The sequence below is a fragment of the Cryptotermes secundus genome, unplaced genomic scaffold, assembly GCF_002891405.2.
Source record: "Cryptotermes secundus unplaced genomic scaffold, Csec_1.0 scaffold407, whole genome shotgun sequence".
In the NCBI taxonomy this organism is placed as follows: Eukaryota; Metazoa; Arthropoda; class Insecta; order Blattodea; family Kalotermitidae; genus Cryptotermes; species Cryptotermes secundus.
Genome location: NW_019741981.1, coordinates 555,861 through 568,036, shown reverse-complemented (window position 1 = coordinate 568,036; position 12,176 = coordinate 555,861). Strand labels below are relative to the sequence as shown.

The 12,176-nt window shown below is 35.7% G+C and overlaps 1 protein-coding gene across 6 annotated transcripts in view; it reads left to right on the top strand.

The window, feature by feature from the left end:
• Positions 1–12,176, top strand: part of LOC111872920 (polypyrimidine tract-binding protein 1) — a 670,096-nt gene that overhangs the window by 623,520 nt on the left and 34,400 nt on the right. The window lies entirely within an intron of this gene.

Sequence of the window (12,176 nt, the reverse complement as noted above, 5' to 3'; positions counted from 1 at the left end):
AGACATGTGGAAGAATGCCTCATGGGTTCTTCATCACGACAACGCGCCAGCACACAACGCGCTATCTGTGAAGAGGTATTTGGCAAAAAACAACATTCCAGTGATGGAACATCCACCGTATTCTCCGGACCTAGCACCGTGCGACTTTTTTCTCTTCCCAAAAATCAAGTCTGCGCTGAAAGGGACCAGGTTCGAGTCCGTGGATGCAGTGAAAGCAAAAGCGACGCAACTCTTGAAGAGCATAACACAAGATGACCTGCAGCACTGCTTCCAACAGTGGAAAATTCGCATGGAGCGGTGTAGGGATCGGGGAGGGGACTACATTGAAGGGGATAACATTTCGACTGTCTGATTTTTTTTTAATAAAGGGTTAGAGCATGAATCCGGTTTCTTTATTGCCACACCTTGTACCATACAAGTATTGCTTCTAATAATGTAAGTTGTTAGGTATAAGAATTTTTGCTGCTTTGTACACATCGATCAAACCTCAGTTCTTATAACATAACACAAAAAAAGAGTATGTGGGGTGTAAGGTGACTGGCTGTAAGGTGGACAGCCATGTTCCATTTCCTGACACGTGTGGGATTCCTCTCTTTATTGCAGTGTTCATAGCAGCTTGGGCACACCCACTACTCCCTTCATGGGTTATTTGTTGCTCTTTTTCCATGTTGAAATGGACAGAATATGAATCTGTCTAATCACCTCCACCTAATGTGAAGATGAAATATTCCAGGATTTTTACACCTTCTTCCTCTGATGCATGCTTATGGCACAGCACAGGTATAAGTTTTGTGTAAACTCAAGAAAACAGATTAATGGATATAAAAGCAAAAAATTTTTTTTGTGTGTGATAACTGTCAGCACACTTCATGGCAATTAGATGTTCTAGGTAACATTGAGACAGATAATTCAGGGCTCTTTGTTTCTCTTTCTCCAGAAGAAATGCGGAATTGTACGATGGCGTACCCAAAAGAAACCGAACTAATTTTTTTGTGTGCAGAGCTTTTGTAGTACCGCGTTTTGCCGCTATGAGCCCATATAGCTAACATTCCTGAGTCGATAAGCTGACTACCGTTGCTTCAGAAGGTAAGGACTAGTTTTGACAGGGTTTATAGTGACAACTGTTTTGTGTGAGCGTCGTTTTTGCAATGGCTGATTTTCGTTAACAGCGTGTGGCGGTGAAATTCTGCTTTTTGCTCAGGAAAAGTGGAACAGAAACTCTTGAAATGTTAAAAACGGCGTACAAGGAGGATGCTATGGGGAAAACTCAAGTGTTTGAGTGGTTTTCCCGTTTCAAAAATGGTGAAATGTCAATTGATGACAAACCTCGTTCTGGTCGTCCTTTCATGGCCTGAACACATGAAAATGTTGAAAAAATTTGTGAAATAATCAAGGAAGATCGACGACGGACCATTGAAGAAATTGTGGAGCTGTCGGGAGTGACTTGGAGCTCAGCGGCCAGATTTGTGGCAGTCGGGTGACTGGTTTTTCCATCATGACAATGCCCCTCCTCACATAGCCCTGTCTATATGACAATTCTTGACCAAAAATGGTATGACCCCTGTTCCTCACCCTCCATACTCACCCGACCTTGCCCCGTGTGACTTTTTTTGTTTCCTCGAATGAAAAGAGACATGAAAAGAAAAACGACGGAGGCGCTGTCAAGCATCTCAAAAGATGAATTTAGACAATGTTTTGAAAAATGGAATAAAAGACTAGACAAGTGTATTAGTGTAAGTGGAGAGTACTTTGAAGGGGATTGAAGGTTTGTGCTTAAAATTTGAATAAATAAGTTAAAAAAAAATAAGTTGGGTTTCTTTTGGGTACCCCCTCGTATATCTTGTTCAGAAAGGAACATCAGAAAAGTCTGTCTAGTAATACCAGGTAGTAATTGATCTTACAGAACTGGAACATGTTTCCATTTATGCAGAGGTAAGCAGAAATCTTCATAAATGAAAATATGTTCTGTAAGATTCAACAGCACACCCACATGTAATGGGATGTGTTCTGGAAAAATCTGTCTTGTGTCATGAAAATCTACAACGATCCTATTTTTCCATTGACTCCCATGATATAAGAGATGCATGCATTCCAACTTAAATAGTTTGGGTTCATGATCATGATAAAACACATTTTACTTATCTCAAATAATAGCAGACAAAAATAAACTTTGAAAAATTAACAGTTTAAACTCTGTTTCTCAGAAATTTTGAGTGTTAGGTGAGCTGATATGGTGTGCATGTTCTCTCAGGGGATGTGTTTAGTGTATTTTAAATTTCGTTTATTCTGTAGACATTCTTTATACTTAGCCATAACATTTCTGTTCATTTGACAGTTGTAGACTTCACTTCATTGTCTTCCTCCCAGTTGATAAATACCACTTTGTTTATACTTACCTACATATATCTTAATTTTTAAACTAATATTGTATTCAGTGTATTGCATATTGTAAACGCCAGTTTTATATTAGGGTTTTTAATTTTTTAGAAATTTCTGTTGTGCTTCTAATTTGATTCTCAAAATTTTTAAAAATACAAGTATAAAGTAAATGTTGAGCTGTGTGGAAGTGGAGGATTGAACTCATTCTGTGGCCTTGAAGCATTTAAGTTTGTGATGGCCACTGTAATTTGTTCTAAATGCACTGACGATGGCACTAACATTGAAATGTGTCAGATGCACTTTATACTTTAGTGTTAAGTTAGGGCGGTTTGAATTAATAGAAATGAATTGTTTTCTAGAATGAAAACGTGATGCCTTCTGTATCCAATGAAATATCCTGCATGTATTTTCTGAGCAATTGGGCCAAATTGTTTCCCACCTGTGAGAGCGCTGTTCCTTTCCAAGTATATATCAGGAAGGACAGTACAGACTAAACTTATGCAAACAAAAGGCACTTAATATTGGAGTGAGTTATTTTATCTTAGTTTTCAATCTGCATTCTTAATATTAGATTAATATTCGATTAAGACAAGTTTGCGTTTAATCAAGTTCTCAATTTGTACTTGACTTCAGGTCATCTGATGGACAATCCTCTTTTTATCTGTACCAGAACCTTTTCTATACTTTTACCCACACTGCTAGACTCTTGAAACTGTCTACTATTAGTGAAAAACATTTTAATTCACTGTTCATTGGTGTTCACGTAATCAGTAATTAAATGAAACAAACTTTTTTTGTCCATTTTATAACAGGCCGTTTATTGCTATATTCTTATCAAAATTTTGACACGAGTTGTTTTGTCTTTCAGATGTTTTTCTGTTTGCTCTGATGTATAATTTTGAATGGAGTTCTTATTTCTAACACCACTTTACATTTGGCTGAAAGCTTACATCTGTGACAGAAGAGGATTCATTGTGAATTAAGGAAATGAGTGAAATAACAGTCATTAAGTATTTTAAGATATTGCCCCAGCATTCGATCCTTAAGAGCCGAGAAAGTCCATTAAGAATTCCCCAGTCAGGAAGCCTACCCTCCTCTAATTTTATAATGCACACAATTGATGGACCGTTAGATTTGGAATTGGTCAGGATTTCATGGTGTAGGTTTGTGTTAGCCAGTTAATATGAAAACTCACAGATTGCCAGCTATGGATAGTGATGTATCTATTTTCATGAATGTTCTTGATTTTTACCTCATTTTTACCCATCATCTTCATGGATGATGTCTCCAACACATCTTCACAGACATCCCTTCACTTTGACACTGGAAAACTGATCATTTGAATTTAACATCTCCTGGGTTTATGTTGCATTTTTATCTGGTTTGAAGCCAAATTTGACCGACCTTTGCAGCCTGACATATTTTGATATGACTTTTGTTCTGAATAATGGAAGCCACAACTTTCAAATGAACTGGAAGTAACTTGGTAGATTCTACTCTGCCTCCACCTACTTTATTTTCATCACGTCATTCATCAGTGTTCTGTGAAACCTTGTGGAGTGGCTCTGAGTTTTGTAAAATATTGATCTTTTCCACGTTTTTTTATTATCATCATTATATAATTTTTGTTAGTCTGTTTATTATTGGGGGAAATTCCCCCCCCCCATAAACTCATAAATAATAATAATAATAATAATAATAATAATAATAATAATAATAGCGTGAATGTATGGTAATGCTTGCCTGGGTAATTGTTTCACTTGTTGGTGACATTCTTTTCACGATGACAGTGACAACATTTGATGACAGTAGTTGCAGCAGGATCAGGATAAGAAAGAAGCTCCAGTATCTTTTGCTCTAGCTACCTATGAAATCTGAATGTTGGTCTCCTTAATGCGAGGCCGAAGTGTTAACTGCCCTGCCATCCACTTGGTTATTTGTGCTGTAGCTTATAAGTTAACATCAGTTTTTGTTATAGATTTGTACGAGGCAAGGCAGGCAAGGCACTCAACATCTATAGTTGTCGCTTCTCTCTGCCAGTGTCCAGCACAGGACAATCAGAGAGATATTAAGAATAGATGTTAAAGCCTTTCTCACATATTTTGCATTAGCATCAAATTTTGTGTTATGTTCATGTGATGATTGAGTTTTCTTCCTTCTGTATTAGAATTGAGCAGACCATTTGAAACAGCATCTTTTTTAGTTGTACAAAATTGTTAATATCAGTCATACATCATGTATTGTCAGCTGTAGTTATTGTGGGGACACATCCTTCACAGTGTATTCTGTATTTGAACAGGTATTGCATTATCAGATACTGTAAGATTCAGTTGTCTTATTCAGAATTTCTGATGAATATTTAAATAAGAACAAAACTACTGAGTCCTTGAGAATATCCCATATTATTATGTTTTTGTCACTTTTAGATACAGGGTGTTTAACCACTTTAGGGCATAACTGCAAGAGGTGATTTCCTAGGTCTTTGTGATCAAGAAAGTTCATATAAACATGTGTCCGATTTTGGACGGTTACGGAGTTATGACTGTTTTTTCATTCCCGTACACACTCTCATGTGAACTGCGTATTTCATCTGGCAGGTCGCTATTTTTAGCCAGCTAAAGACAGAGCGTTCTCGTTATTTCGACACTTGAGAGGTACCTAAGGCTTGGTGGGTTGCTATGTCCCGCGCGGTTCACAACCGAGTGGCAGCCTGTGTTGCGGCCAGCGGTGGCATTTTCGAAAATCAGCTTTAAGCACCAGTAAATTCAAATTAAAGGTAATTTCACGAAGTTAACTTTGCATCCTTACTTTAAATGTATCATGTATTATGCTGGTTATGCTTGTTCCGTTTATTGTCGGTAATCGTTACCTTCTATTCTGAGTTTAAAATGGTCATAACTCCATAACCTTCCAAACTCGGACACATGTTTATATGAACTTTTTTGATCACAAAGATCTAGGAAATCACCTCCTGCAGTTATGCCCTAAAGTCGTGAAACACCCTGTATATGTATTGGTGATTCAGTCTTATAACACACACAATTAGTCTGGTTCCAGATATGAGGTCTGTTGTCAGATGTTTCCTCCATTCATAAATTTGAGTTGACAGGTTATCTGTCTGGACTGTGAAAGCCAAGTTGTTTCATCTAAAAATATTTGTCTTGATATTCAAAGATGGTATTAGTCATAGCACTGAATAAGACTTTGAATCTAAAAATTTTGGTTAACAAATCCTGCCTTGATAAAGGTAGAGGTAAAGTTGTCTCTGTGCTTAACTTATTGAGCACCATGCCATGAAGACTTATGGGGGATGGATGTATAGGCCCACGTTTTCTTGACCTTGGCACTAGTTGAAGGTGAGTGGCCAGCTTCACGCTCCGGCCTCTTTACCCCCTGCCAAAGAGCCCCATTGGATAGGAGGTTGGTTATTCCCCAGAGCTGGTCTGGACAAAAGTGAAAATACTTGCCCCATTGGGACTCTTTAATACAGACCTCCTGGTTGTCCAGCCTGTAGCCAGTTACTATACCAACTGAGCTACTCCGGCTGCTTTTATGCTTTGATACTGGTGTTTAATTTGTTTAATAAGCATTTATTGAGATATTCTCAGCATGGCTGTTCTTTACTGAAGCATCTTGCTGTGACATTCTGTTAATTATAGTATACAAATATCAGTCATAGTCAGCACCAATAACATTATTGCAAATTAAGTTTGTACAAATTTACCTTATCAGTTATATTTTAACCAGTTAATAATGTATATACTTACATCGACATTTTTTCAAAGTACATGATTTTTTATGGTGATAGTGTAGTCACTTAACTTGCACTCTAGAGTAATGTAATTGTTCTTATGACAGTTCTGTGTGTAATGTTTTATTATTTTATGTTTCTGTGACATGTCACACTATCAACTGATGTAAGCAGTGTTTTACATAGTAAATATTCGATGTGTTTGTTAATCTGAGACTACAACAAGAAGTGGCATAGTGACATCTTAAGAATGGAGTCTTCATGACTGATCCAGAAAGTTAAGAATTGCCTACCAGAAGCACAAAGAAATGTTGGATAACCGAGAAGATGGGAACAGGATAGTATTTGAGGTGGAACAGGCTAATGAAAGCCTGCCTTGAAGCAGATGATGATTGTGTGTAATAAATATGTGTTTGGGTCAGTTGTGTCAGGAGTCTGAAGATGACCATGTACGTTCAAAAGTTTTAGTACATTTATTATTATAATTAATTGGTAATGTGCTTTTGTATGTGGTTAATTTGTAATATTATTATTGTTGATTGTGACTGACATTTGGTATGCTGTAGTGTGTTCTTTAGAAATCTCATATTCAACTAAGAAGGATTTGTAATAGCAGCAGGTTTAGGAAATCATGTCCTGTTGTTGGTGCATTCACAATGGAATGTTGCAAGCACATGCCTGCTAGCGTCAACATATCTCAGCACTTGTCCACTTGTTCCCATCTCTAATGCAACATAAACTTACAGTCATTACAGTAATATTTAAATTCCTAAAATGCCATTAAAATCACATTTTGGTATACTGTTGTGACATTTTTTGGCCATACAAGGTCATCCTCAGGTAACTGTTAAGTAGTTGAAACTACTGTACTGTCTCAGCTTGTATGTCAGTATATGACCTGCTACTCTTGAATGTCGTGATTGATTGAGAATGTATGCTCAGGTTTCACTCACGCTACCTTCATATTGCGGCATCCACGCTGTGTTCCTTTTGTATGTGGCTCTCCCTAGCAGGGCTGTGTATCCCTTGTATTGATTGATTGACCAGTCAATACAATCAATCAATGACGACATGTAATATATGCAACCTATGAACTAACTAACGATATTTTAAGTGCTCTCAATGACAGATTAATTGTGGGAGGGATTTTCTGTGATCTAGCAAAAGCTTTCGATTGTGTTAATCATGATATCTTACTATCGAAATTAAATTTCTATGGAATAACTGGCAAAGCTAATGAATGGATCAAATCATACCTCAAAAACAGGTATCAAAGAGTTGAAATAAATAATAAAAACTCCAGTCATAATGCATTTTCAAACTGGGGAATTATAAAGCACGGTGTTCCACAAGGATCAATTTTAGGTCCCTTACTTTTTCTTCTCTACATAAATGATCTATCTAAAACCATCAACAATAAATCTAAACCAATTCTATATGCAGATGACACTAGTATAATATTTAAGAACTCTAAATTTGAAAACTTTAAAAATGACATAAATATTGTATTTGAAGCCTTAAACAGATGGTTCGAAGCCAATTTACTCTCATTAAATTTTGATAAAACCCATTACATATCATTCACAACTAAAAACAACCACCAAATTGATCTGGACATCAGTTATGCCAACAAATTAATCTGTAAAGTACTTGATACAAAATTCCTTGGAATACATGTAGACAGTACACTGTCTTGGAAAATACATATTGAACAAATTATACCTAAATTAAATGCAGCTTGCTATGCGATGAGATCAATTAAGCCTTTTATGTCACAGGAAACATTGAAGATGGTTTACCATGCCTACTTTCATTCTATTATGAACTATGGATTAATATTTTGGGGGAACTCTTCACATAGTGTAATAATTTTTAAAATACAAAAGAATATAATTAGAATCATTACAGGATGTAGAAGTAGAGATTCATGTAGAGAATTATTTAAGAAATTAAAAATTCTACCTCTTCAATCGCAATACATATTATCGCTTCTCTTATTTGTTGTTTACAACAAAGATAAATTCAAATTAAATTCTGATGTCTATAACATGAATACTAGACAAAAATATAACTTCCACCTACCCTCATCAACTTTATCAGTATATCAAAAAGGAGTCTACTTTACTGGCATAAAAGTGTTCAACAATCTGCCACAAAGTATTAAAAACTTGGGCAATGATACTAAAAAGTTTAAATCAGAGTTAAAGAATTATCTACATGCTCATTCCTTCTACTCTTTAGATGAATACTTCAATGTAAATAGAGAATGATGTAAAATTAAGTTATATTAATTTTTAAGCTAAAATTGCCTGTACTTATGTATGTAACCTTTTGACTTGTTCTGTATCCAAAGGTACTAACCTACTTAGGATTTATAGAATGTAAATAAATTCAATTCAATTCAATCGACATACTAGCTGAGACAGTGTGGTAGTTTCAGCTGATTGACAGTTGCCTAAGGATGGCCTTATATGGCCGAAACATGTCACAACAGTAAAATAAAATGCGATTTAAATGATATTTAAATGTGATTGTAATGACATTTTAAAATAAAGGTTTATGTTACATTAGAGATGAAAACAATTGAACAAATGATATATCAATGCAACAGTATGCTGAAATATAATATTATTCAACATGTCTGTTTGCCTGCATGTAAAAACTTGAGAACAGTGAACAGATTTTCATGAAATATGGCACCGGGGAATATTCCTAATATTTTTCAGTCCATTCAAATTTTGGTTAAAATTGTACAGAAGTAACTAATGTTTTACGCAAAGACCTATGTATATTTCTACATACATCATGAAATAACTTGCTGAATATGAGAGTAAACAAATATTTGAAGCAAAAGTTGTAAATAAAAGTAAAAAAATAAATTTTTATGATGTGTGGATCTCATAACAAGTACTGTTAAATAGGATTTTGTCATCTCGCATTGTGATACTTAATTGATGCTATCTACAGAAGAGCATAAGAAGTTGCAATTGAAAATCTAAAACCAATAACAGAGCAGACATGGCAAAATTGGTATGTCACACATACACTTGTCTTATTATCCATATTAAAAGCAATTTTGAGGAATACCAGGAGATCATTTGTGGGCTGAGCCTAAGCACAGCATTTCTACTGTGCACACAACATAGCATCGATTAATGCATTTCCTGCTTGGTCTGGATATATGGGGCCTTCTGAGTTGTATGTTTTCTCCAAATTTTTCTATGCGTGAATGTTTTAAGTCTCTGCATGAGAATAAATCTCACTGGGTTATATTAGGAGAAGAAGGTGGCCATGAAGCATGAGTTACTCCATGAGCCCTTTTACCAGACTTTCTGTTCAAGGTTTGCATGGAAATTTGGCAATATATGCAGTTGCAGGATACTGTTGGAAGTGTCTGTAGTGTTTTCTTTGTCTGCAGTGTCTTTGTAATATACCTGCTAGGATTGTTTCTGCATAAAACACATCTTGTTGAGGGCACACCAGACACCAAATTTTATGTTGTGGATGTTAATTTTCTGTAAAAAGAATTAGATTCTCTGCACTCTAATATGTTATTTTGTTTACTCGTGTATTCAATCAAGTAAAACCAAGCATCTCATGAAAAGATAAATTCAGTGATGGATCAAGTTTGCCATCATGAAATGCTTGAAGATATGAGTTGCAGGTATAATGCTTGCTACTGGATTACACTGCTGAAAAGATTTTCCAGGGTCATAGTTTCAGTAACTGCATTGGTTCTTGCAGTCCCTTTTACACAGTTGTTTCTTGTGAAAGAGACTTGAATTCTTCTGTTAGTGCTCAATTTTAATATTTTTGTACCCTGTCCCCATGCCAGTTCTAATTTTATTGAAAAGATTTTGAATGTTGCTTTTGTGGGGAACCTGAACCACACGAAAGTTTCTTACTAATTTCTCAGACAGTTCCTATTGGAGTTAACATTTCGCTCGGAAAACTTTATTCCAAATTTCCTCTGATCTTCAGAATGGAGTCACATTCCACATAAGGTTTATTCAAAAGCATCTGATGCTTTAGTGCGCAGTTATCCATGTCCTATGCAAAGGATGTCTCGTGTGAGTTAAGTGTGAATACTCTTGGAGAGAATGCACTTCTCTTGTCACTGTTGCTGATGTGTCAGGGTAAGCAGAGAAACAGCATTTGCACACACCAGAAAGGTTATGTTTGAGCTCTGCCCATAGATAATCACATTTAGGATTACTGGTTTTCTGGGCTTTGTCAATTGTCTAGTACCCTAAAAGAATGCAACCTTTCAGATACAGGATCTGATTTCATTATCAGGTGAGGGTTCCAGTGATTGAGAAACCTTGTCTAATGAACACAACTAAATAGGTGCCTCCACATCATTTCACCAGAGGACAGAAACACATATGGTTTCAAAAATGTTATGTTTTAGAATATGATGATGGATAAAGTCCAGGAAATGATGATGGATAAAGTCCAGGAACTTGTAATTTGGAATGCAAGACACCATTGTCAGAACCCCTAGGATTGAATGATCTCACTGTAGCTTGAAAGCAAACTGTTCCTTAGTTTAAAATGTATAATTTGTTTTCATGAACATAAAGTTTAAAGAATTTGTTGCTGAGGAAACTTATCTTATATTTTCATACTAGCAGCAAATTTCAGAGATTGCATTGCAGTGTAGAAGTATTAGGCGAAAAAATCTCAATAATTTTATAACACTTACTATATGAATATATAAAACTCATTTGCAAGTTATGTAACTATTGTAGACAGAAAAGAAGACATTGACCTGTATATTAAATGTTTTTTTTTAATTTTATGTACCGGTTTTGAAGTGAAAGAATTTAATCCAGTCTAGAAATTTATAAACATACTTGAACAGAAAACAAATTGCTCTTATGTTATGTCAGTAGACTGAACTGAACAACACTACAGCAGAGTAGCAGGTTCATTCAGGACATTATAATTCTGATGACAGCCAGTTAAGTCTGAAACATGTAGTGTTGTACAATAAAGGGATGAAGACTAGTGAATATTAACGGAAATTGCACCTAGGTAGCAAGCAGTGGAACACAGAGTCTGATCTACACAGTGCAGCAGGATGCTGCAATATAATATTCTTATTATGGTTGTTATTTTATTGATTGCCTGGGTAATTTCTCATACATTGCTGCATTTAGGGTATTTATTTCCAGTTGTTATTCCACTTCCAGTATTTGACCATCTGGTTTATTTAGATAATTCTAAACATAGTCTGTTTATTCAGTTCTGGATGTTACTGTCAGCTAAGAGGGACTATTTCTCTTATCATAAGATGTCTTGACTGCCCTTAACTTGTATTCAAGCAGCAATCTCTGAGAGGAGGAGGGGTGCCCTCTATGTGTACATTATTTGTATAAGCACTAATCTGTTATAACTTGATATTTCTTTTCCTGTTACTTCAAATACATGCAGAATTATTAGATTTGAGATTTCATGCTCATGAAGATTCCTATTATGGTTTTCAGAGTTATGACACCATATAGTATGGTAGATGTGTACAAACATTTCAGAATTTTGAAGGAATATTTGGACCTAAGGGGGCACGAAGTAGCAGAAGACAGGGGTGAATTACATAATGAGGAGCATCATAATTTGTAGTCATTCACCAGATATTAGAATAATTAAATCAAAGAGAATGATTTGGGTGGGATGTGTTACATGCATGGAATAGATGAAAATTGCATACAGAATTTTATTTGGAATTTGTGTAGAGAAGAGATGCTCAGAAAGCTACACAGAACGATGATATTAAAACTGGCCTTAAAGAAATTGGGTGTTATAGTGTGGACTGTATTTATCTTGCTGAGGACAGGCGGTTTTTGGGCTGTTGTGAATATTATCATATATTGTCATGTTCAAAAAGGGCAGAGAATATTTCGACTATTTCACTGATAATTTGTTGCTCAGAAGGAGTGCTCCATGGGGTCTGTTACCCCAAATACCAAGTTTCTTTAAAATGATAATCACAAGCTAGAACATCTCCAAAATTCCCTGTGGACAAGGCATTGAGACACCTTTCTTA